This window comes from Varroa jacobsoni, unplaced genomic scaffold, assembly GCF_002532875.2.
Source record: "Varroa jacobsoni isolate VJ856 unplaced genomic scaffold, vjacob_1.0 scaffold_782, whole genome shotgun sequence".
NCBI classification, from domain to species: domain Eukaryota; kingdom Metazoa; phylum Arthropoda; class Arachnida; order Mesostigmata; family Varroidae; genus Varroa; species Varroa jacobsoni.
The window spans coordinates 39,273-63,261 of NW_019213684.1; the positions used below are offsets into that span (position 1 = coordinate 39,273).

General features: G+C 41.7%; 3 long non-coding RNA genes across 3 annotated transcripts in view; 1 reads left to right on the forward strand and 2 right to left on the reverse strand.

Annotated features, from left to right (window-relative positions):
• Positions 1-623: 623 nt before the first annotated feature.
• On the reverse strand, positions 624-17,392 carry LOC111263689 (uncharacterized). Its single transcript, XR_002682374.2, has 3 exons — positions 16,734-17,392; positions 15,570-15,737; positions 624-1,459 (listed from the first exon to the last, which is right to left on the reverse strand). It is a non-coding gene; the product is annotated as an uncharacterized LOC111263689 (long non-coding RNA).
• Positions 2,486-23,989, forward strand: part of LOC111263687 (uncharacterized) — a 34,105-nt gene continuing 12,601 nt past the window's right edge. The window contains exons 1-2 of the long non-coding RNA XR_015312411.1: positions 2,486-4,009; positions 11,534-11,853. This is a non-coding gene — a long non-coding RNA (uncharacterized LOC111263687). The remainder of the gene's footprint in view (positions 4,010-11,533; positions 11,854-23,989) is intronic.
• On the reverse strand, positions 20,424-22,576 carry LOC147753046 (uncharacterized). The gene is made up of 3 exons (XR_015312412.1): positions 22,323-22,576; positions 22,069-22,131; positions 20,424-20,765 (listed from the first exon to the last, which is right to left on the reverse strand). It is a non-coding gene; the product is annotated as an uncharacterized LOC147753046 (long non-coding RNA).

Genomic DNA, 23,989 nt, shown 5'->3' on the forward strand with positions numbered 1-23,989 from the left:
TGTGCAAAGCCTGCTCACCGTCTAGTAACACAGTTTGGCTAGTTATGTACAATACTTATTCTGTAATATTTTGAAAACTAGTTATTTTGAATGGTTTTCAACAATGCGCTTTGCTTTTGCCCCTACTGTCCACCGAGGGTGACGGCCAGTTTATTCAACAACAGACACTTCACCAAACAGAACAATAGGGGCCCTATTTCTATCGTATATGTAGAAAGATGCTTATGAAAGCCAATGAAATTTTTACACATGATGTTTCGCTTAAGTACTCCTTCTGCTCGTCCCATTCTCCAACTAATCCTCAGTTTTACCGGAGCATCGACATCGTGAATTTCAGTTTCAAGAACCGAAAGGTATTCTCATATATCGAATCAGTGGCTGTTCATACGACACCCCCCGTTCACCACCGCAACCCCAAGCGCCTTATCCTTTTCGCAAAAATGTCCAACGATGGTGGCTGGCTTAACTTGTGTACTAGTTTTACTGCGAACAGTGTTAACACAGCTCGTTTAAGCTCAATGAACCGCTGTAAACTAAAGGCGGCCGTAGTGATTATAGTTTGACGTACCTACAAGATCTAGGCAAAGCTTCAGCCCGTGTCGATATCTTTCTTCGTTTTCTTTTAATTGTGTTTGGCCTTGCTACGCTTAAATCCTAGTCGGATAAACAAGAGCACTCTCTGTTATCCGAAAAAACAACCAATGGTAGAAAGATCAGCTAGGTCAGACTGACTTGCGTTGTCTGTGCCTATTTTATCATTGACCGATGCCGTGGTCACTGGCGTCTTCTCGCAATCGCCATACGAAAACAGCTGACGGAACGAAGCAATTTACATCATCACTTGAGTTTTCATTTTTGAGGCATAAGTATATGTGATTTATTAAGGAACTACGCATAAATTAAAAATAAGACATTTTTGAATTCTAGTTATTAATGTTTTTTTTTTTTTTAATTCAATATTCATATATCTATTGATGTTAGTAGCATTGCAGAGCATAGAAAGGCTCGTAGGGATGACTCTGAGTCAACAACAGTCTATTAGGTAAACGCATCTGTGGCTGTAGTCGTTTTTGGGATTGATGTATCCAGAGATTGCGGCGCTAATCGAAAGTAAATGGTTCTCAGTGTAGAATTCTCAACGTAAAAGTCTTTCTGGCACTTGTATTTACCTCTTAACTATACGGCGTTTCTATCGCCTATTGAGTTATTGTTCAATATGCCTAAATTCTCTGCGTAGGTTTCTGACGTACTGTTTAATAAATTTTATAGAATTGTAATAATTCAGGTGGATACAAAAGGGAAAATCCTGATTCTTATTACTGACTGACATTCGGTACGAAATTCTATTGCTATTTCTGGAACTTGTGTAATGACCCTTGAGTGAAGGGTAATTAGCGAGCGTCACGCTGGAACGTTCCGGCCATCTATAGCGTGTTTCAACGCTCTCCTGTCTTAAGTGCTGCAAAGAGAAACAAAGTAACCCTTTAGCTTTTCGTTAAAATATTGTCTTTACAGCTGTCGCTCAGCTGCATTGAATGGCCTACGTCTTGACCTACAAGACAAAGCCTTTCAAGCCATTCAAATATATAGTTAATCCTGGTCTTAGGGGAAGAGCCAAACGCATAGATAGTCAAGCCTTGTACTGCAACAATGCAAACAAGATACGCTGCGCATCAAAATGAGCGAGACTCCTTTCCTCTTTATTGTAATGTTGTTTTCTTAGCGTTGTTTTCCTTATGCGTCTCTTCCTCTAACCTTTCCAGGTTTTATAGCGTAATGCCATTAACGATTATATACATATATCAATGTAAGGGTGATGAAATGAAATAATCCAGTTAGTGCTTTTGTTAGCCGGCCTCTTAGAAAATATAACAGTTTTAGGGAAAAAAAATATACTGCTCCGCCGACCCGGAGGCAAAGTTCGACGAATAATTGCAATTATGTTTTCAGTAACCATTACTACTGTTGCCACAAGGAACTGCAGGCATCTTTCTGCCGCGAGCTTAGGCTGAGCTGTCGACATTGGACATAGCAACAGAAAGACGGGCCAGAACTTAACAACAAAGATAGACTAGAAAATCTATTATATTTACTGTGCAGCATCACCTGTTGAGGTGATTGCCTTTTACTCGAAGAAGAGCGTGACCGAGCGATCGTGAAAATCGGCTTCGCTGAATTTATTACATGACGATGTTACACTCCGTGACAATGTATGTGAGTGCTTTAGCAGACGAGCAAGCGGCAAGTCGCAAAAAACGACGCTGGTAGAACTGGTGGCGCCAGCTAGTGGAGGAGAGCAACACTTCGCGTGCCTGTCGTAAAGCGGTAAGGCAGGCGGTTTTCCGTAGATCCGCATACAAATATATTTCCCTTATTACATACGTATAGATGATGTATACTGTCACACAGATATACCGCTAGGGTAAGCTTAGTGCGAAAAGCTATTGTTGATTTAATTTTTAGGTTTTTGCGTGAGAAACAAATTAGAGCACTAAAAAGCGATATCTTCTCAATGAGTAAGTGAGTAGCAGTACTTCGAACCTTAACGAGATCAGGTTTTATATATTTAACTCTCTTTGCTATTTTCTGGTCAAACCATTAGTTATTTTCACCTATTATTTAATCTATAATAAGCGTAATAAATTTTACTGAATTTAATTTTAAGGATCACAGCACCTTAAAGTGACTTACATAGTACAGACAACGACAGGACTCAATCACTCGTATTCTGAAACATATGATATTTGCTCTAGTTCTAACCAAATAGACTACAAATGCTGTTATGTTTTTTTTTTTTTTGGAATTTAATTTCCCTGATACATATACGGGATATATGCGGGATTGCACTGACCTCACGACAATTGTTTATATACATTTGTCTTATAAGCTTTTTGTAGTGTCTGAAAGGTGCGCATGAAAGCTTTAATTCAACATGCTTTTAGGACACCATAAATTTTTACAATAGGTCTCGCATTCGATTCGTATCCATTTTCGCTGGGATGTTTCTTAAAAGCCTTGTAGATTTCGTTACCAGGTTGAGACTCAGCTTCCAAGTTATCGGAATTGCGAGTGCCAGTATTGAAATTGACAACTCAGCATATACATTCAAAAAGTTGACAATTTAAACCTTTTATTTGCTCACCCACAAAACACTACGCAATCTATTTATTGTTACTAGATTTATACCTCGATATTTGTCGTGGCTAACTTATGTCGCCGCGTTTTAAATTGACCTTCGTTCGCATCGTTTTGTGTCGTTCCCGCGTCCATCTTAGCCGAGTATATTTGTAATTTTTTAATTGTGTAAATTTGAATAAGCTCGTGCACACAGTATCATCGAAGCAGGTGCCGCCGTTGCGTAAACTTCATACCGTTTTGAGTTCAGTCATTCGAGTACCATGTAATACGACTTCTGTGCAGTCCGTTGGGTGAAGTGTGTTCGGCCGGAGGCATCCACCTGCGACGCCTGAAGTTCACGGGAATCCGATTGTCTCACCCGACTGGCACGGCAAAACTATCGCGGATGTCGCGAACAAGGCGATCATTTGCTCTGAAGTTCAGCTTCTAATGGTATCGACGCTGGTAGGAAAAAATGGCATTGCGTGAGCCGATAGCTCATCCAGCGAAACAACTTTTAGCCGTAGCCGATTATTTCTCACACAAGTACGAGCCAGCGCCAATAGCGGCGCTCACCAAGATGGTGGATAGGCGTGCATTAGTCGCGCGTATGTCCTAATACACCCGCACTGCACCTACAACGTTATGTTTGTAGTTGTTATATTGCTTCTGTTTCTACTATTGCTATAATTTTTTATTAAAGCACTGCGTCACTGCTACTGTAGTGCGACGCCGGAGTCTCGAAGAATCATAGACAAAGCTAGCGCCGATAATTGTTTTTCTTCTATTTGTGCACGCCGTTGCCATCACCTAACGTTGCCGCCGCCATTGCCGAATCGTCATCAAACTCGCGGTCATTATGATGATCACCATGAACCTGCGCCCCCTTCAGGTAAGCTGTGTATCTTCATGGTTACGCATGTGTCTGTGTATGTTTTTGTGGTCTGATGTAGATCGGACGCGTGGCTTCGCGCAGTTAGGGATTTACTTAACACGTGATTAAGCTTTTTAAATATAGTTTAATTTTTTGAGGAGTTTTTGATTATAGTCGGAGCAACCATGAGCTTGTCAGTAAGATTCTGCCAGACAAAACTCGTGCTCCTCCCTTGGATTTGGCCTTTGGCGCCGATGCCATCAACATCACTAGCGTCGTCAGGACGTCTGACTTGTGCACCCGCTACCTTAACAGTTAAAACGACCCCTGAAAGTTCGCCAAACGCTGCTGTCACAAGAGACGAATGATCGTACCGCCTAACGAACGAAGAATAAACAGGAAAACAAAAGACCATAGGCAACGCCCATTTAAAAAAGCTGAAATGCAACTTAGATAATTATAGAAACCGCTGAGAAAGGAGAGGCCGCTAATATATCCGTTATGTCAGATGAGCGGGGCTGATAGAGCCTCAATAGGGAACAAAGATCGCATCCGTTGATGCTGCCACTTGGATAGCACACGTGTGTTTGCCCGAACGTGTACGTCGTCCTTCTGTCTTTAGCCGGATAAAACAAATATTGTAGTTAGGCTTACATCAACAACACAAAGTATCGGTATGTAGCGTTTTTGTCCACTTTCCAACAATAGATACGCAGCTATTAGCAGCCACTTTACGCCTCTTTTATTGAGGACCCAGTTTAAACAATGTGTCCCCTACATATTAAAACGCTGTTTTTTTATCTCACTTAGTAAAACTTCGGCATTGGTCTCAAATAGCCTTACCACTATCAATACCAATAGGGTGCAATTCAATCACGACTGGCTCTCTACCTCGGTCCTTTGTAAATAAAAGACAATGTGTATTGCAATAAACGCATTGGAGCATGCTGGACTTACATGCAATAGATTCTGTTATAAATGCTTCCGAGTTTTGTCAAAAACAGATCAGAACCATCATAACTTTCGTTATTGGTGGAATTTTTTTGGAAAAAAGACAGGCTACTGCCGGGGCGGCGACAGAAGCTTTTGAACACACCTAAGTATGGACAACGCAAGACTCTCGACGGGATTTCTCGAAGCACGCGCTTTGAAATTGTATCGAAAACAGTGAAGACGAGATATATAAGCACAAATGAGTTCTTCACGCACGAAGTCCGGCGCAGATGTCAACACGTATACTATATGCTAGAGTGGGTTTGCATTACTGTTACCAGCAAAAAATGTGCGTCGAGCATATTGTCGTTATAGAGGAAACATGGAGCAGCCTGCCCCACATATCGGAAAAAGATCCTCTAACCAGTGGCTACTAACACAAAAAAAGTGTCCTTATTCTCGTGGTATGAGTTCGTGTGATTCCGATTTTCCCGACTATTAAAGAGGACATTTTTCCCAAAGACGAGGTTATATAGTATAATTATGTAAATTGCAAGTATACAGCTGTCGAAAACCCAAAGCGTTGACTTCAATGTGAAGCAATAAAGGACAGCACGTCCAAATGACTTTCCGAGTTTTTCATCCGGTACTGCCTACGTTGAGCGTGCTTCTGGCGGTTGGCCTCGTCTAGGAGCAGAAGCAAAGTGTGACCATGCCCGGTTTTAAACTTATACCACGTATGCCTAAAGGAAGCACATCTTGCGTGTACTAACATGCTATTATTTTGTCTTATACCGTTCAAACGTTACTCAAGTTCAGCTTGAACCAACTCAATAGCTTCAGACATGCCTATATACAATGAGTGTTAGATAATCCATTAAATGGGGAAATAAAACAAACTATTTTAGATTTTATGAATTAAGCTGCCTTTACAAAAAATAATATTATGAAAATAGCAGTAGAACTGACCTTTACTCTGAGCGAGCGAGTGATCGTACGCAGACAAAGCCTTCAATTTAACCTGTCAGCGTGCTCCGAATCGACTCAACTCTTTGTCGTTTTGTTCCCAGTAGCAAATTAAAATTAGCTTTTATCACCGCTTACTGAAAATACCCTCCCAAAACATTGAATCTGAATTGTTGCCCTATTTTTTCTTTTAAATAACTGCTTTAATGCGAGTAGATTCCTCCCTGCTTTTGATAAGTATGATATGGCTCTTCATTGTGTTCAAAGATCTCATCTGTGATGGAAAATCTGAAGTCTATTTGAAGACCTTATCATAATCTTTCGATCCTCGTTTCCTAAAGTCTATCAAGTTTTTCCTTAGAATGACCTCTATATAGCTTTACCTCTTTTTCGACAACTAGCCGTAAAAAGTATCTGTATTAGTTATGCATTTATTCGGATTTGGGTGGTCAAACACAGATCAACAGGATATTAGCTTAGTCTCCTGCAATCAATTTGCGTTAAAATAAAAACATCGACGTCTTCTTGCACACTATTTGTCTTAGCGTATAATAAACTATTTTATCGTCGAAGGTTCGCCGAAGGCGACTTATTTTGTTCCACCCCTTGTAATCATAAAATATTATTATTATTATTGCCCTGTCACTACTACATTATTGTTACTTTAAATAACGTTCGTTTCTAAATAAGACGAAGCCTCCTTTTTCTTTCTCGAGTTTTGCGCCTTTCCTCTGTATTTTACGCACTCCTCTGATTTACTGTGGTCACTATCACAAATGTGGCCAGTCAGCTTTTGACAAGAACAAGCAAAACCACAACTTCGGCAAGACTAGCAAAACTTTTATAATAAAAGCCACCCCACCGGCGGGACCGTCATCATCATCAGCTACCAACAATCACCAAAAAAATAATAATTAAAACAATAGCAACAGTCAACAGCAGCAATAGGTGCAACAGCAGATAGAACGAAGGGTCCACCGTAGTCAACCACGGCGGTGGGTCTCTATCGCGAATCCATGTCGCAAGCTGACTCTCGCATGTCTTACAAGTCTCTGACAACGAAACTACCACGACCAGGCGCAACGGTGACGTCAACGGTAACAGAAGGCGCAAAAAGCGCGTTGTTCGAAAGATGGTGAAGATAACGGGTTGATCGCTAACATAAACGTATCAACGGTGGTCGGCGGAGCCGAGAGTAGAGCAGCATCTTTTTGCTGCCTCAACGTAAACATTTATGCTTTTTTTGTGTTAGATAGCTAGCCAATCGTTGTGTTGTTGCCGTACAATTATGGCTAGGGCGTTTCGTGCTATCGGCTCAACAACGAAATACTTAAAATTCAACACAAGATGTTCGCAACATGCGATCTTGGAGCTAAAAGGTAAAACAGAGAGAGGATGGCAAATGGACGACCTAACGTTGTATAGACTATTCTAGTGGTTGCTAAAAGACGCTGGTGAAGACGCCAGCTTTCGCGACCCACGTTGTTCCTTCGTCGTGCTGTTGGTCCGCCATATATGTCTGCTTCTTAAGTGAAACGTAACATACCATAAATAGATCCCTGATTGGCAAGTGGTTAATTGAATAGCCGGTGTAACGACTCGCCTCGTCAACATAACGAAGGGCAATTTTCCGGAGTCGTGAAAGTAAGAGTAGTGACGGCAGTTGTAAAGGTACAAGTTAAAGAAGTTCTCAAACGAGGAGTGACATGGCCAGAATAACACGTGTGTAAGTAATAAAAAAAAAAAAAAAAGTTAAACTGTTGCATAATAACAGGCGGTCAGGTATATTACTCGCTCGTCGTTGTGGGTCTAATATAAGGGTCTAATAATGCCGGAGTAATAATTAATGCTTTTTTTTCTCTGTTCCTATTATCCATCATTGTGGTGTTCGTTTCAGTAGATGAAAATAGCTTACAGGGCTTTCTACTTACGTTCATGCAAATTTTTTTTTATGGACGTCGTCACATGACTCTTGACTCGAACGTCTTTGCCAGTTTAGAGATTCATCTAATTATTAATTTAAAAAAGAACTACGATATTCGTAAATTAATCTATTTCAACGTCGAAATACCGTATCTATCATTATACTTCCACGCTGCATAGAGTATTTTGTACTAAATGGTAAACATTTTATTCTATAATTAGGATAATAGAAAAAAGAAAACATTCAACGTCGCCTGTATCGGCTGTTGACAATTATTACTTAACTTTCTGAATCATGAACATGCGCTTTTTCGACAGCATCTGTAACAATCTATCATCATCAAGCGATTGTCACTCCTAAGCCAGCAGCGTGAAGGTAACCTTTGGTTTAACGAAATTTATCGGTTTATGCTTGACCCCCTGATGTTTGTTGATCATTTGGTTAGGGCCGCTATATACATGACTTTATCCAGAACTCTTTTTGCCTTTGCATAAACAGAAAAATCTACTCTATAGTCGTCCTTTTGTTAAATGTCCAAAACAGTAATCTACGTTTAGCTATTGGAAAGCCACGTACTGTATGGTGGGCCAATTAATGTATGATGGACGTCCGATCGACAGACAAAAAACTTTCGGCTCTAGTTCACATTAAATGATCGTTTAGCGGTGTAGTTATCTCTGCGCACGGAACACTAACCTTGATCGCAACTGGTGGAAGATGGAGGACAGGGAAAAAGATTTGCCGCCGCCGCCGCCGACACCACGACGACCCCAACAGGCCCGACAATGAGCACACATAATAATATCGTCGTTATTGTCAAATTACCATGATGAAATGAACAGAAAGGATGTTTATTTCTTATCTCGGTTTAGACCAGATTCTTGTTTAGCAAGCGGCACGTCGAAGCATACCTGATAACGACTGTTAAACAATTAGCAAGCGGCAGAAAATGCATTAGTAGGTGCTTGACGAACATGTCAAATTTTACCTTAACAAGTCAGCAAGCTTTCAGAGAAAAACTTCTATGACAACGGTTGGCTAGAATAGAAGAGGGAAACTTTGAGATAGAGGCCGGCAACAGATGCTCCCTTTAACAATTACCAGCGGGCCGATATCATGCTTGAATAGAATTCTAACGACATTTAGATGGTTCATGAATGCGTAGGATGCTCTTGTGGCAATGATTCCCGCGAGTGCAAACTAGACGCCGTAAGCTGCTTGAGCGCTCCGACCCTTTCGGAAGCGGCCACGTCCACCGCTGTAACCAGATAACAATGTGCGAACAATTCAACACAGTGAAATGAAAAAAGACTGGAAAATATATAATGTATAACAATGACGACACATGAATCATATCACCAAGCGAAGGACTGAAGGTCTCCACGAAAATAAAACGGTACGACGGATTAGATTCTGCCATACTTAGCGCTCTGTATACAGACACCTTAAGCCATTGCACAATAGACCGGCTTCCATAAATACGCGACGAATAATACAAACAACAATAGTTCCAACGTTCTCATGCTATACCTACTTGTTTACATATCAATCTGGGGATCTTAACTGGGGAAATTCTTGCTCCCGACCACAGACATGATAAATGGACAATGGAGGGCACTATACATTATCGTACTCAAGCTACACATGAATAGACGCCGTTACAGACGTTCCCTCGACGGGTGAACAGCCACTTGAATTAAATTGGCAAAACTCCTCAGGCCGAGACACGTAACTTGTCCCGCTTTTTGATATAGCAGGACCGCTCAATTGGCTAACAGCCGGTCGTGACCACACTCGAACCTTTGCCTATGCGTGTATTATTAAACATTTTAGACTATTGAGTAGAGGAGGAACTTTTCATACACCGTAATGATTATATGTACAGGCAACTAGCTAATCGAGTGCTTAAGCAGATCGCTTGTATGGGCCAACAGCTGCTTAAAAACCACGGCTCAATAACAGGCTCATTGTAGCAACACCGTTCTATACATGCCATTAATGTAAAGGGAGTAATACTAAGATGCCGTAATAATGAATGCGTCGTGAACTACAGGCCGCATTGGGTACTTTGTAGATGTCGAAATACAAATAGGCCTATTTAGATCATGTTATTTGTAATAAATTCGTATTTAACCTAGCAATGAATCATTTCCCTTGCCTCCGAAGTAATTATATCGGTTTGTACGAGGGGTTGTTGTTCTTCGAGCTCGGGTGACATAGAAAGAGAAGGACAGTCCGTTCGAAAGGTGTATACAGCCAAAGCAAGCAGGTTAACGAGAGCACCTCAGCGACACGTTCGCTCTGTCAACGATCAAAAACAAAATAACATCGGGTTAGTCGCACCTGCAGTCCAACCTCAGAATATCTGCAATAAAAACGCTAGTAGCCTGGATAGCCATGTCAGGGAACACCAACAAGGCTGCAAGTCATTGGGCCAGACAGTTCAAACCGTGACAAATGGCAATGCGTCCATGGGCAAAGATGTTTTACCATAGGCTAGATGATTTATGTATAATATTGCTTTTCTATTCGAACATTTTAGCGACTTATCATCATCATCCAGATTGTAATTTATCCTACGAGTCTATTCGTTCCTTCGCAATGTCCAAGCGCCCGCTTTGAAAAATGTGAAAATTCGACTTTAGGCCGACCTAATTTATTTTTTAAGCAAACCGCTGCGATTCATAATAACGTAGTAAAGTAACATACAAAACCTATCAGCCTTTCTGTGTGTCTGTGCGACGGAGTGTCCACTGGAGGAAAGAAAATTAAACGAACCACGAAGTAATTTCTTAAAAAATAAAATTCCAAAATTCTGGCGCTGACTCACATACGTCCATAGTTAAAGACACCTATTGTATTCGCTACCCTTGTTACTCTAATATTTGCACGTAATGTCACTATCGTGATTAGAACCGCACGTATATTTAACGTTAAAAAACAACCAACCAGATCCTAATTGCCTAAATATCTCCACAGACATTTAACAAGTAAATACCTCGATGTGTGGAGGAGGGAAGGAGGACATTTCTCATTCTGAGTACCCTTGAGGGATCCCGCAAGAAGTACATTTTCAGCGGTCGTACAGAAAGATTACACACACACACACATTTTGAACTTGCTGAAAATATCGTCCGTTTACGTGGAATTGCTCCCATGATAAATGTGACTTGAGTTGGTCGCCGCTGAGAGGCACAACGCACTATCCTTAGAATAAGGACAACCTTTTTCCACATCGGGTTTTTTCTGCTATGTTGAACCGATGTGACATTTGAACTACTTCTACCAAAAATACTATCACCCGATCGAAGCAAGCAACACGTTCAACTTCTTACTTTCGGGGATGATAAATTTTTTGTATGAATATATACATATATATATATATATATAGAAAAAGCAGTGTCTATGAACGTATATTTAACCATGTATGTAAGTTAGTATTTACTTAGCAACGCATGCTTTTTCCACGACATAGCATGTCGTCGCGTGCGTCTCAGCCGTTTCAAGCTGACTCAAATCATATTATGGTAGTAATACCATACATTATGACGCATGCATGCAAAATTCATTCATATACATGTATCATCTGTCCACATGATAATAATCTGGTCACTAAAAATAGGTGGCATAGATAGACAAAGGGAGGAAATGCCATTTGTATGTATAATCGATTTGTGTTTCAATCGTCGATTTTAAATCGTGCTGCGCGGCGAGTCCAGCAAGACCAATCGAATCTGTCGACCTCTTGGAAGCTCCTCAACGCCCAGCTAAACCTAATATAACGAGCGTAACCTGTAACCAACCTGCGAGAAAGGAAAAAAGGACCTGAATCGAGCGGTGGTTGGTACGGCAGCGCCTGGTCCCGGGCGCATCGACTTCAAATGCGAATTCTGAGTAGCTTCAAGCTGCGTCAACCGGACACGGTCAATTTGTTGTACGGAGGAATAAGCTGATTTTTTCTAGTTATGCTTCATTAGCTCTAGCCTGACTAGAAACAATACCACAGCAGAAACATACACTCCCCATGACAAGCTAATGGGTACGTAAATATTTTTCACACTGCTTCTTTATTTCTAACTTCATTTATATTTATTTGTCGCTATATCGCTGTGTCTATAGTTGTTATTTAAGCTGATATTTGTTGGAAGTCGTTAAATTGATGCGGCGTACGTACGTGCCGCAAGACTTCTGTTACCGTTTTCGAATGTTTAATTGAAAAGCTTGCTTTATTTGAATGTCAGCCATGACAAAAGTATTTATTTCTGATTTGTGACAATTTCGTAAGGTGTTCCAATTAGTGCTATGGATCCCAATTGATATTCTATGCGCGTAACACTTTTGCCAGCCCCGATAGCGGATAATATTGAATGTATAATGAAATATATTCGTGACCAATTCTATTTCAGTTGTCCCGAGGGTCATTCTGGGGACAATAATCAAAATCATAAACATAAAAAATAATAAACAAAAATCACTGTTAGGTGTGCAGATTTTTCTTAATGTTGTTTAAACCATATTAAGTTTTCTAAACTTTTGCACCGTATCAACTACCGCTTTAACGATAATGTTGTGATATTTAGTAAGTAAAAGTTCATCACGGCGCCCTTCTCAAAAATTGCCATATCGTCTAACCGAAGTTTAACAGATTTAAGACTTTATACAAGATTTACATACGGCAGACAGCAGACCTTTGCTACCAGCTTTGATGCGACTAGCAACCGTAAGACGCCACTAAAAAGCTTCAGACGCTTCACAGATAAAAAAAAATTCGATCGCCTACAGCCGCCGTTGCCGGTACCCTAAATGCTCCCTTCAGTCTTGTAAGATCTTTCTTCTGTCACGCTCAAGACTCAGTCCACTTTGATTCTGCTCGCCTCAGCCTGATAGTGGTTATTGGGACTTCCCTCGTACCTTCGCTTTTAATTCATTCTTTTTTGTTTTTGCTGTGGCCGAGCCTCGAGGGACTCATCTCGCGCCGTTATGATACTGAGCGGTAAGTCGTAACTGGCAAAACTTGATATTGTTCATTTACACGGTGTCTTAGGAGAAAAAGCCACACGAGAATTTTCAGGGAGCTTGTAGTCTCTTGTCGGTAACACTATCAACGGGCGCTCCAGCCGTGACTGTTGCTATTTTCACTGCGTTCGGTTCGCTCTGTCTCGCTGAACTCGTGCAAGCACTGCAATAACAAGCCTTCGACGTCCTGCTTTGCCGAGCACGATAGGAACTATCTCCGGTATTATCTCCCGAGTCCGTGTTCCTTCGCCACTCCGTCCTTAAGTAGTTGATATGGTTACAGAATTTTTATATCAGTACAGAAACTTGCGAGTAATTGTGCATCGTACATAACACAATGCGTTATATTACGGTTTCGGCTACAGAACCTCACAGATACCGCAGGACACCATTGCTACCGTTATTACTAGCGTTGTATTAACATATGTTAATAATGAATTTGCTTAAAAAATGCCACCTATCTGTCGTTGCAATCCTATTTTTAACGGATTCAGAGGGATGTTCGACAGGCTCCAGTTTGGAACTAGTTGCAACTATTATCGTGATTCGTCTACCTACATGGAAGGTTTTGTTGTTGTCCAAACACAAATATAGAAGCGAAGCTTAGTGAGTAAAAATCGTCTGCTAACAGAAGCAACGCGTTCGCTCCTCTGATTCGCAAACGAGACGATTTGAAATAGTCAGCTCACCGTTACGTTCGAAATAGTAAAGTTGAATATTACATTTATTTAGCTGCTTTGTGGGATAGATTGTATGGCCATTAGTGTGATTTTTGCTCTTCTTTGATGTTTCTGTGCTTATGGTACACATTAGTGTTTTCACTACGTGGTGGCCTCAGTCATTGCAAAAAACATACAGAAATTTTAACCGAACCACTTTCTATTCGCTTCCATTATTCAAAATTACCGCTACGTATGTGCGTTCACAAATGCTGCTCCGACATTGCGCCATCTACGACGACTTTAATCGTCCCTGTGTCTTAGACGAATGACCTACACTACAGCGGGGAAAAAAGTTAGGATAAAATGGCTCCTTTTTAATCGAGTTTAGGTTCGTTCTACAGGTGACGCCTTTCCGCCAACGTGACGCCGAGTTACTCGTTTAATGAGAACAGGCAAATAGGGGTGGATTTATTCGTTACCGTAGAGTTCAGATCATCAATCGGGCTAGCTCGCTTCCTACTTCGTCCTCACAGAGCCAAGGGCAAGCAAAAAGACACGAATAATTTTTTTGGCCTGACCCTGATCTGCGTGCATACGGGTGCATAAACAAGAAATCAACTCTAATGGCTGAAATATTATGTGTACTACTCTGGTTTTCCAGATGTACAGAATCGTTTATGAATGGTGAAAATGTTTCTGTTTGGAAAATGACAATTTCTAATGGTAAGTTCCATAATAGACAGCTGTGAAATCATCGATCTGGCTGCTCTCAAAGCAGAACTGCATAAAGGAAGAGTCAACAGGTACCAACCAATATTTGAAAACGTTGATGCTGGAGTTGTCGCCAATTGCCGTTCAACTATGTTCACAGACGTAAATTTTACTTATTGCGCCTTTCGACCAATAAGATCAACTGGAAAAATACTTTCGCCATAGCGTGCGTCTACGCTGTGCCGTAAACCGATCACTTTCTGAAAATTCATTGTATTAACAAAGAGTTCAGTAACGTCTAAATGTAGTCAGATCATTGTTGCTCCTTTCCAGCAACACGCAAATACTGTGCACTACCCAAAAGCCCGTATGAGGGTATTATTATCGCTTCTAGACACAGCCATTTTTGCCAGCCAAAACAGAATCGAAGTACTAATAAGATCACCTCTCGTTTGCTCATTATACTGAGTCCGGTAGGCGTAATTACGTCAATCGTTCTAAAAATATTATTTTCATATTAATGTCGTCATCAGCTTGTCAGTATTCCACAGCACGACATAAACAGAGACCGAGGTCATACGGAGTCCTAGCTTTGGCTGGCCGTACCCTCTCGCACGTGTTCGTAGCGTTGCTTATAACGCCGCAGGTGACCCAACGACCGCTAGAACGGTCAATGTATTGTAGAGGTGTGGAAAATAAATGTACTCTTTCTGACTGCTTCTGAAGGCAAACCGTGTTAGCAATCGGAGGCAAAGAATGGCCACTAACACTTTTCAAAAATGGCTGGAAGCACTTGAACAGACAGCTAGAGCAAGTGCTGTGTGGTGAGCGTTGTGCTCCTAAAAAAATAGAAGAGCAGGAAGCTTTTAAATTCGTCTCGAAAAAAATAAGAGTCAATGAGATTTTCAACTAGAAGCAGCAAATCGACTAAGAACTACTCCTGAAAAATAGGTCACTTTAGGACAATTCATCATCTCGCTCGTCGTGAGGTGCTCACGAAACACTGTACAATGAGTTGACACTGAACGCGGATTTCTACTAACTAACTCTATGGTGTGTTGTTAACGAAGCCGTCTGAAGTTTTTTTATCGATATTTAATCTGGTTCGTTAGCACATATCAACTGCGGGACGATCGTAAACCTTTGGCGGAATGACAAGGACGAAAATGACTTTTGTGAGAGGAAAAAAGCTTACCTTCTAATCTACACGAATGAATAAACAACAGGGTATGCAGGCAGCGTGTCGGCATAACTAATGCTTCAAATAATCTGTTTTCTACCCGCCTCTCGTCAGTAAACAAACATGGGTGACCAAAAAAACCTGTCAAAAGTCCGTACTCCCTCTGTATATTACGTAACAACTTACTGATTTCCATTAAACACATTCCGTTTCTGCTGAGCTGATTCAAATGTCGGATAAGACTGATGAAGACGACGACACTATTTGACAGTGTTGCAAAGTGGCGTCCGGCCACCTGATTTCTAGTGACTTTCATCGTCAGCCCGTCTTCAGATTACCGACATTTCACACGACCTGCGAGAAAATCGACAAACTACACGTAATTACGCTGCTATAGAGTGTTGAACTTCGTTGATTGGTTCCGTTGGTAATAATGACACTGACGAATCAAAAACCTACTAAATAATTGAGCGTACGTTTTCGTTGCTGGGAAGAATCATCGAACGTTTGTAGCCTGTGTGTAGCCAACGAAGCACCAGTATCTACAGTAGTTTCGTACCGCTCTGTCAGCCAAAATCAAACAACAATCCCTGCCGTAGTTTTTTGCCAGTACATGATGAGCGCAACAGCAATACAAAGTATCTACACACGAACGTTATGCACTGTTACGACGACCGTTCAATGTACAACAATGATGCAACAAGAGTTCTATAAGTAACAACGCGCGAATTTTACGCCAGAGTTGACAACGAAACCGCCGACGACCCTAGAAAGACAGAACTAGAGATAACGACAGCGACTGTGTCAACGGGGAAATGCCTCCCCTCAGGGAGGTAGCTACAACGTTCTCGGAACAAAAACAAAACGTGGGATCTGACACGAAACGCTACGGAGACAGAACTTTACATAGTCCGCAATGTGGAAGCATCATGAAACAATTATGCGAGTATGTGTGGTTCTATAATGTTGGTCGAAAGCAAAGGTAGTACAAAAAAAAAACGTTAAATGTCTCTATTAGAAATATCAAGACAAAAACAAGTATATGTAGCGATCGAAACAACAAGGGTCTGTGCTATTTACTGCCAACCTCACCATCATTACACATCGACATTATCGATAACACAGGACTAGTTAACGTACATATATGTTTGTGTTAATGATTTTTCATATTATTAATATCGCTATAACCCTTTCTATCATTCTCGGCCTTCGCTACTTGCATCATAAACGATATCCATAGCGCTGCTGATGCCCCTCCCTCCTTATTTGTTACGTGTCATGTATACGCTACAACCCCCCGACAATTCGAAGCGGCTACCGTCGTCGCAGGGCCGATTTGTACCCACTAACCTGTGTTCATTGCGAGTTGACCGACAAGGTAAGCCGGCGAACAAACGAAAAATGAAATCGTCGCAGGCACCGCCCCCCTCCTTGTGTAAACGTGTCACCTCTGGGTGGCCAAGGGAAGTCTTGTAGCGTAGACGCTATAAAAGAAATTTCTGTGTGCTCATGCACAAAGTGCACGTTTGGTAGCACGAACAAACATATTTTTTTTTCGACTCGGTGTCGCTGGCCTCACTTAGCGTTCTCCTTTCGACTCTCTTACCTGACCATTGCCGTCAAAAAGAAAACTCGTGACAGATCAGATCCTTGATATATATAGTTCATTAACAGACATAAAAAAGCAATGGGGCGATGGACAGAGAAGCGAAACCGAAGTGGGTTTAGCAATACCCGGCAAGTAGTCAGCACTTCTTAGTAAGTGTTAGACGTTAACGATGAAACTGACTTTAACACCCGCTCAGCAGATGGCTCTCGCAGTTAATCTATAATACAATCAAACGAGTAATAATAGCAAAAGTCTAGGCGGCAACTTTTTCGAAGGATCATTTGCTGGACATCGTTTCACTGTCAGCGGCATCGTAACGGTAGCTGGTTTGAAGCTAGCTTTCCGACGGAGCTTTCATCTATTCGGTATTCTGTTGTAGACAGCAGTCATATTAGCGTTTGTGAACAGACAACAAAGACGATACGTACTCAAGAATGGAAGAGGCATCAAGTGTAAACGTTCACGCAAGTGGCGTACGTGAAAAATGCCAGATATACGCTGTCCATGGAAGGATAACAGATATGAGGATTAAGTGGAAACAAATGGACTGTCACGTTGGCAGCATAAGTAGACCGCCTACATGTGAACTAGGACAAGCTTTGCGCCTAGTTACTGCTCGAACTCGTTTTTTGTACTTGATATTTCCTCAAGTGAACAGTTTAGCAAACGGACACATTTGACCAGCGTAACGATCTAATAATCGTTCAGTGAAGTCCATTGAAGCTCACGAACGCCATTTGTTGAAGAACGAAAGGTATAGGTGTGGTAAAGCGTTTTTTTGGGACTAAAACAGTTGTATTCAGTCGCGTTTGTTTAGAATTAGACCGAGTGTATAAGTTGCACAAGACGAGCCTCCGGCCACCGCACGTTAACTATCTCGGACCACATCCTTATCAGTCAATATAGACATGGCAGCTAGACGGATAAACGGTGCTTCATTGGAGTCAAGCAAGCAGAACAAAAATAGGAAATAGACTAGCATTTTGAGTTAAAAAAAAACGTAGTTAACTTAGTCGCGCGTTTAGCATGCGTGTACTGAAGTATGATAATAGCGAGCCACGTATCTCTGTGTCTGTATACTGAACGAAGGGCAAAACTACGTCCACGAATAGCGAGCAACCTAATTTTGTTAATGAATCGTCGTAGCCGCTCTGCCGCCTAACAAGTGGCACAACTGAAAGCCAATTAAAACAGAAAAACTGGCAGCGTAAATAGAGAAAGACTGCGATCATCTATTTAGATGAACTGACGAAGGTAACGACTCCGCCAAGCGGGCTTTATCTGCGTACAGGATGTTCGAAAAGTAACACAAGCATAAAATAACTCCTTGCATTTTTTTCATCCTGTATAAACGAGAAAACGCTTCTGTAATAACAATAATAATAAAAAATTTAATAATGTCTATGTGAGAGTAGGAATGCACGAGGAGAAATAGTCTCGAAAAGACGTTCTAGAGTAAAGCGACTTGACGTTAGCTGGCATATTCTATTATAAACGTTTCGCTTTCTGTTTCGTATTGAAATGCACGATTCTAGTTGAAATACAATGGTGGAAAATGCACGTAAGTGTTGTTCCAAATTTGATTTGGAACCATCTATAGGTTTGAACGCCTTGTACATTCTACAGTGCGTTTCCTAGACAGAAAAGGAGGCCCGGGGCGTGTATTCACGTAATAAATTTTACGTTAGTTCGAGCTGCTCCAGGAGCGCTCGTCCGTTCTATTTCGAAACGGTCCTACATAGATGAAGGAGGTTGCTAATACAGTGGGCAGCGTATTACGTTAGAGCGATCCAATCTGGGATGTAACGTCTAATCTCTGTTGCAGTAACACAATGATGAATACTATTGATCTTAAATCTTAGATAAATAGCTCGCTGATTGCCTTCTCTAATGCAGGTTTAAGGACTAGCACCACAGCTGTTGCTGATTAGGCGAATCAGCGGGTGATCCGTTGTAAAAATGGCACTACAAGCTAAAGCGTTCGACCTCCAATACGCTTGACGAACGAGACAAAGCGTATCGAAGGAACTCGAAAAACACCTGAAAATATTTTGCCACAGGCTATACACCGATGAGGCAACGCTTCATACCTTCAGTTTTTTAAGAAAAAATCTAAACGACCGCAGTTTTCTTTGGCCCCAATTAACTTAACAGAATCCAATAACGAAATATCAGAATTTTCTGTCCTTGAACTTGACCTAACTTCCTTCAGTAGTTTACAGTCCAAAGTTAGGTGGGTTCGCGGATACGGTAAACCAAATCTTCTAACTCAGAACAAGTAGCAAGCTAGCGATGTCGAACGTCTTCTACGAAAACAAACAATAAGATACGATAACATAAATCATACTAGTCATATATTAATTTACCGCTGCCCCTGACATATTCACTTCATTTCTTTAACGTAGCAGCTGGTAGTGCTTTTGTTGGCAGACGGAGGTTGTCCGAAAGGCCGACGGCGTCGTTCGTAAACGATCGGAAATACGGGGCCAATGTCGAGGTGGATTCTGCCGAAAACCGACAGTAGGTGGCGCTTGAGACGGTTCATCATTTTGAATTAGTATGACGTATTTGATGGTCATGATAATAATAAAAATAATAATATATTTAATTGCCTCGTATAATCAGGGACTGTAGTTAGATAGAGTTGTTGGGAGAGATGCGCAGCCGTTAATATGGTGACGGTTGCCTAGCTTCGTGGCTTTTAGACTTCAAATCAGCATATATAGTTAAGCTGGTAGACATTATTATTATCACTATTATAGAAGTCACTCGGACAGATGAAGCGGAACATAATTTAGAGCGCGACATAAATACGTTTATATCGCAGCTGGAAAGAGCCGTATTTCCAAGCTACATGCTTCAGGTGACCAGGTATGGATGGCACCAATATATAAACAACTAGTTCTATGTGGTCATAGATAGTAGGTCATTTCTACTACGGCAGATTAGATAAAATTTATATTGCCTATATTGTGTTACTATTAAAACTCTGCTAACTCAACTTGCTTTTTCCTTAAATGCGAAATGCTGCTGGCTGGACGAAATGACATCTCGCTAATGACTTCCTCGTTCTGATCTGATACGACTGGAACAACGCGATCTCTGTTATTTAGGATTCGTGAACGATCTCTCTCTGGCTGCAGAATACAATAGGACGGCACGTTCTTTCAAGGTAGACTTTCGCGTAAGGTCAAGCTACTCGAGCTTTCGGCAGTCTGGCTGCTAGTAAACGAAGTAGGCTAGAAATTGATACGGAGTGGCCTTTGACTCTGCATTCGAATGCGGATACCGTGATTCAAATAAGCGATGTTTAGCTACGATAAGTCCTAGTCGGTGAAAGAAATGACTGAACAGATAAACAATTACATACCAATAAATTACTCTAATTCAAATAGTCAAAAAAATACTATAGAACAAAGATATGGCGACGATCAAAATGGCGGACTATCGAACATTTTCCGGTAGCCTAATTTTTATTAAATCATCATTTGGCATCGTGCTTCTCTTGTTTTTTAGCAATTCTTTTCTTATATAAAGGCATGTCTCTTACGCTTGTTAGGTGCTCCTTTTGATATTTTCAGCGATGTAGCACTTACATTAACGCAATTTACTTCGACCTTGTGTTCATTATTTACCGCTGAGAAGCTGACAGGTGTGAAAAACATAGTCAGAAACGTGCTGATTTGATTACTTCTTGTTTTGTTTCCGTACAATTCTTGTCTTCCGCACCTACGCCTTGTTCAGCAGGCAGAGCTCCCGGCTTCTGGTCCCTTCTGCGAATGCGGCGGAACCAAATTTGAGATAGCAGCACTAATTATTATGCGTATCTATGGCTGTGTACGTGGTTAAGCTAATGACGATAGTGGAGATGGGATTTTAGGAAAAAACTAATGTAGGCTTTAAAAAGACACACAAACATTTTGTGTTTATGATCCCGCCAGTATTAGCGGCGGAGTGCCTTACGGACTGCTGCTCCAGTAAAAAGCGAATTTGCCTCGCTCTCTCCTTGTTTCTATGTTTTGTTTGTTGATTGAGAGACGTAGCTTTCTAAGCAGATCATTAGAGTCGTAATAGTCTTTTTAGTGGCAACAGCGGCCGTGTGGCAGAAGCTACCGTGACTCGATCGCACTGGTGTTTTTTTTACTATCCACACGTAGCAGTGGCCGTTGCTGCAGGCTGAGTTTGTCGGACCGTAATTGTAATGGATAAAATGTTTTCGCCAGTGCTCACTTTAGCACTAAATAGATGCTTTGTTTTGCGCGCTGACCTGCGCGCTTTGTAAAGTTCGTATGAAAGAGGTAAATAGAGCTCGAGCAAAGGAAGCCTATCATTCGGCCCGCTGATGAAATAGATAGCCGATGATGATCCATATTAGAGAAAAGAAAAAGAAAACTGTCGATAAGCAGATACTATCGAGCACGCGTACCCATTGAGGGGATGTAGCGGGTGATTGCAGTCGAGCCACGCGTCGAAAAGTTGAAATTGTCGGATGTTGATGTCCGTTAATTATTTACACAGCAGTAATGCGCAGCCGTATATGATACGTGTACTTTACTCTGTGGCCCTTCACGTGTTCATCAAAATAAATAAATGACAGAAAGCAGAATTTACATTTTAATACGACAAAAAGCTGAACGCAGACACAGCGACAGGTTCACCCAGACACAGACGGCCATAGGAAATCTGACTTGTCACCTTTCCTGGCATCGACTTAGGCCATTTTCAAAGGTTTGAATAGTCAACTAGTTTGCAGATAGCTGGCTTGTCAGACAGAACGGGCGTTCCTAAGCTACGAGCTAGCTGCATAAGCCAGCCAACCAGCCCGAGCACGAGAGTCGGGCCGGGCGTAATCGGCATCGACGTCGTTGAATTCCGTACGGAATTAACGAATACGCAGAAACGCTGCGCGCTATGAAGATGCAGCTGATCGTTGAGGTTAACGTAACTACGCCGCAGTATCGGTGCCTGGCGCGTTTCTGCTGGTTCAACAGTTTTACAGTTAACCGTGCGAGGCAAGCATCGGACAACGACAGCCTGGAACGCTCAAAAATCTGTGGCACCGCCAATGCCACTCACACGGAATGATGAGTTGAGCCAAGTCTATCGTAGAGGACATATGGCAACAATGTACTCGAACTCCTGTAAGCAGCAGTGATAATAACGTATTAATAGTCAACTAGCTTTCCTGTTATTAGAAGGCAGGTCAAGGTTGATACTGCGGTTGCTACCGACGGGGTCGGACAGTTCGACCATCAAGCCACAAACGAACTCAGTCAGCGAGAGTCTCGGAGACAAATTGCCGCAGAGAGCTGCGTCTCTCGTAAACTTACCTACGAAACGTTGCAAACGCTATTTGTCTGTCCTCTTGACATTTGTTGACGAATATTCTACCACGATATGCCGTAATGGCCGGCAGCAGGCCGGAGATAGTACGCAGTGCGAGTCGAGACCATACACGATCGGAGACCCCGAAGTAACAGAAGCTCTACGAACTCGAACTGCTGTGGCCAAACAATTCAACGACTGATGTGGCCAGTGGCGCTCTCTATGCTATCGACGTACATGTGTAAATACACATATTAGATAGAAATGCCGGGTACACCCAGCGCCACCGTTGCCTCGCCTGCCGTCTGTGCAACTGCTCTACGCTATGAGAGAAAACTGTGCGCGCAAAATCCCGTCGTGAGCAGGCCGGTCATTGCCACAGCCGGCTACATGTCACCGACTGCTCGCGTAGGTCAGTTTAAGCGACGTTGTCAGGTGGGAAGCCACAGGGCGCCAACATCGATCAAAGACGCCGCACCACGAAGATTGCGCGTAACAACAAGGCCAACAGACAAGGGGCGGTAGCAGCCATTATTCGGTAAGGCGGGCCCTCAGACTAATGTGCCTATTACATAGAAAAGGGGGTATCGCTTAAAAGTGAGAGATTTACATAGGAAACAACACGAAAGGGACCGGAACAAGAGAACGAGGCCTGTAGAAGAAACACTCGTAGTACCACCACAACTGTTCGTAGGGTGCACCGCAACCTGATAATTGTCATGGGCTGGGCCTCTTTCTTAGCCCGAGCCCGTGAGTCCGACGCCTAAATGTTAAAAACTGAACAATGGTCCGATTCTCTATGTGTCTTGAAGATCAGGAAACCTGTCTTTATACGCTGTTTCTAGCAGAACAACTACGGAACAATTTTATTTGCATTTTTTGGTGTTACCATACCTCTTATTGATAGAAAAAAATATAAAATGTTATAAACCGAATTCTTTATTAAAGCAAGCTTGTAGCCAGAAGCTTCCCTGAATTAAGCTTGGTTGATGATAGTAATGCTGTCAGTAAAGGAACGCTTTGACTGTCTGGGATGCATAATATGATATCCTGAATTAAGAGATGATTACTAATTTTCTGTGAGCAACTTATTGGAAAGGTTTATTTCTTTACGAGGGCAAGTGAATTGATATATATATATATATCGAGGAAAGTCTGTTCCAGTAAGCCCTGTGTTGCAAGATCCGTGTGTACGTACGATTGAGCAGTGTATAGTGAACAGTAGAACAAATGGGTGATAGACCATGTCCATTCTGTCAGCTATTCTAATAACTTTTCGAGCTAAAATGGCGCAAAAATTAATACGTTACTTTCAATTTTAGTACACAACGCTCGTCATGACCCCGCTAAAGATCGTACCTTAGACTGTCTCGACCATTATTAGGTTTTAAAAAGTCTTAGCTAATATTCTACACGAACGTTATAGAAAACCTTATTCGAAATAAAGAGCTGTAAAACGCATGCATTTTTTAAACTATAGAGTGTAAGTCTTCAATGGCTTTACTCTAATGTAAATCCATACCCTCTGCAACTTTTATAGACAATGCTACATTTTTGCTTGCCGGAAGGTCACGATCGCTTCTGGTGATAATGCGAAACTGTCAGTTCTCATCCACTGGAATCGCAAAGACGATTTCTAATAGAAGTAGTAAGCAGACTTACAACCGCCGAA